Below are 3,681 nucleotides of genomic sequence, written 5' to 3' on the forward strand. Positions count from 1 at the left end.
ATTTATATATATATAATACCATCATGTGGGCCACGTCTATGTGGGACCCACCATGATGTCTGTGCTGTATCCATACCGTCCAGTGTCCAAGGACGCTGGACATCAGCCGTGTAGATGAACAAACAGTGGGGCGTGCTAGCTAGCTGCAGCAACTAAAAATAATAATAATAATAATAATAATAATAATAATAATAATAATAATATATAATGTTATATGGGGGTAGCCCAGTACGTGGGACCCATCCCTCTTTTTCTTTTTCTTTTTCTTTTCTAGGCTGCAACGTGCAGCACCTTTGGTCGTCAGCCAGGGTTCGTGGGAGCCATCCACATCGTCCATCCATTAGATGGGCCACACCATGATACGTGTGATGCATCCACCGTCCTTGGACGGTGGGACCCACCCCTGGTGTGGGGCTACACTTGATGTATGTGCTGTCTACGCCGTCCAGGGCCTGGATGATGATATATATAAATATATTATATTATATTATATTATATATATATTATATTTATATACATGATGGTGGGCCCTATGTGGGACCCACCTCTGCCCCTTTTTTTTAGCAGTAAGCTGCACGTCCAGCAACTATTCAAGCTGCTCCTTTTGATGGTAGCAAGCCCGCAGGCCCCACATTGGTGTATGTATTTTAGCTACACCATCCAATGTTTAGATGGTGGGGCCCACCATGATGCATACGTTGTAGCCATACCGTCCAAACATGTTGAGATATCATTTTATGGCACGAGTGCAAGGATGAGTCGGATCTAAAGTTCAAGTGGACCCCACCATTTAAATAGTGGACAATCACATCCACCGTTCAAACTTCTAAGGGCCACAATAGTTTCCAATTAAGCTAATATTTGTTTTCACTTCATATAACTCTATGTTAACTTATGAATAGGTCGGATCTAAAAAAAATACATAAGGGCGCGGCCCGATTTGATATACATGAGGCCCATTGGTGCGGACTATTTGACATACATGAAGCCCATTGATTCAGCCCATTTGAATTGGCCCATTTGATCTGGCCCATTGATTCAGCCCATTTGAATTAGTCCATTTGATCCGGCCTATTGATTCGGCCCATTTGATCAGCCCATTTGATCTGGCCCATTTGATTCGGCCCATTTGATCCGGCCCATTAATTCGGCCCATTTGAATTGGCCCATTTAATCCAACCCATTGATTCGGCCCATTTGAATTGGCCCATTTGATCCGGCCCATTTGATTTGGCCCATTTGATCAGCCCATTTGATTCGGCCCATTTGATTCGACCCATTTAATTCGGCCCATTTGATTGGCTCATTTGATTCGACCCATTTGAATTGGCCCATTTGATTCGGCCTATTGATTCAACCCATTTGAATTGGCCCATTTGATCCGGCCCATTGATTCAACCCATTTGAATTGGCCCATTTGATCCGGCCAATTTGATTGGCTCATTTGATTCGGGCCATTTGATTGGCTCATTTGATTCGACCCATTTGATTGGCTCATTTGATTCGGGCCATTTGATTGGCTCATTTGATTCGGCCCATTTGATTGGCTCATTTGATTCAGCCCATTTGATTTTGCCCATTTGATTAGCCCATTTGATCGCCCCATTTGATTTATATGAGGTCCGAATGTGAGGCCCATTATATGGCGTATGTGAGGCCGTTGTGTGGGCTGACTATGATGTATTCGAGGCCCATGGGCAAGACCCAATGTGATGTATTCGAGGCCCATGGGCGAGGCCCAATGTGATGTATTCGAGGTCCGTGGGCGAGGCCCAATGTGATGTATTCAAGGCCCGTGGGCAAGGCCCAATGTGATGTATTTGAGGCTCGTGGGCGAGGCCCAATGTGATGTATTCGAGGCCCGTGGGCGAGGCCCAAGGCGATGTATTCGAGGCTCGTGGGCGAGGCCTAATGTGATGTATTCGAGGCCCATGAGTGAGGCCCATTGTGATGTATTCGAGGCCCATGCGATGCAAACCACTTGATGTGTATATGGGCCTTACGTGAGGCCATGAGCTCATTATATGTTTTGGCTCTATATGTAGGCCACTCCTTGGGAGCAATGTTGGTTAGATATCCACATTGATGGGCAATGATGGTTGGACGTCCACATTGTAACCTTCCCTTAGGCCTTGTTAGGCCCATTCTTATAATTCTCTTGTGGGTTAACCCAGATAAGTGGGTCCCATTCGCCCTAGACGGATGGTTTCGTACTATTGGATTTGATATAACCACGGCTGAGGGACGATCTTCATATTATGGTTGATCAGCTGTTCATCTATGAATCCCGCCTTGTTTATATGCTAATTGTCGGTGCCGATTGTTGATGTTGATCATCGATTCTAATTGTCGAGACCGATTCTGATTGTCGAGGCCGAATTCGATTGTCGAGGCCGATTCTAATTATCGAGACCGATTTCAATTGTCGAGGGCAATTTTGATTACTGAGGCCAATTATTGAGACTCATGTAATGTATATGCGGCCTGTGTTTGAGGCCCAATGTGATGTATATGCGACCGCCCATGTTTGAGGCTCATGTGATGTATATGCGGCCCGTGTATGAGGCACAATCTGATGTATATACGGCTCGTATTTGAGGCCCATTGGGATGTGTATTCAGCCCGTGTTTAAGGCCTAATGTGGTGAATATGAGGTATATGTGATGAAGCCCATTGTGATGCATTTCAGGGCTAAGCGACGAAGCCCATTATGATGTATATTAGGCCCATGTGAGAGGCCCATCGTGATGTGTATTAAGCTCTTGAGTAAGGCCCATGGTGTTGTATATTAGGCCCTTATGCGAGGCCATGGGTCTACTATACATTAGGATCTATGTGGGCCATTCCTTGGGGGCAATGTTGGTTAAATGTCCACATTGTCAAGGCCGATTGTTGATGTCGGTTATTAATATCGATTATGAGTATGTGACAGCATAACATCATGATACATGCCCATACACATCATCTGTATGTTTGTTATGAAATGTTGTTGACCATTACATATGTCATTGGGCAGGTTGTTATGAGACTCCCTAATAGGCTGAGGTTATCTCACATGAGTACACGGTATGCGTAGGATTGATGCATACTAGATTGTATGACTATGTATCTTGCATTGTGTGTGACTACTGTACGCCCTAGTGATATTAGGGTCATAGCCTCGACAGGCATATCGTGAATGGCTAGATGGGGTACCAAAAATGTTTAGTTCTAGCATACGGGCGTCATAGATGTCCTTGGGTGAAAATCTCTAAATCTCCATGGCCAGGAGATGCCCCAACGTCGAGACCGAGTGATATATATGAGCGCATGAGGGCCGAATACCAGGAGGCCGCGTCTCCCACTGTATCGTGGTTAGTTGAGAGGGGGTGTAGCCTTACCCGCCCGAGAGTAGGGGGCATTGCTAGGCTGAGTTTGACTAGCTCGTGAATGGGTCTGCTATCGACGTTCCGGGTAGATATTGGCTGACTACTGGCCAGGCGGATGGTGATGTCTCTTCCACTTGCATGGTCGCACGTCAGTGGGCGGCAATTTGCATGTAAAGTATACTACACCCCTGTGATGATTCCAGAGAGAAATTGTACTGATATGTGGACTTATCGAGTAGGAGTTACACATTCATTCATTCACTATCCACTCGAGTTGGTGGTGTATAACTAATTATTTTGTACCTTCATAATG

Source organism: Magnolia sinica, chromosome 1, assembly GCF_029962835.1.
Source record: "Magnolia sinica isolate HGM2019 chromosome 1, MsV1, whole genome shotgun sequence".
Taxonomy (NCBI): Eukaryota; Viridiplantae; Streptophyta; class Magnoliopsida; order Magnoliales; family Magnoliaceae; genus Magnolia; species Magnolia sinica.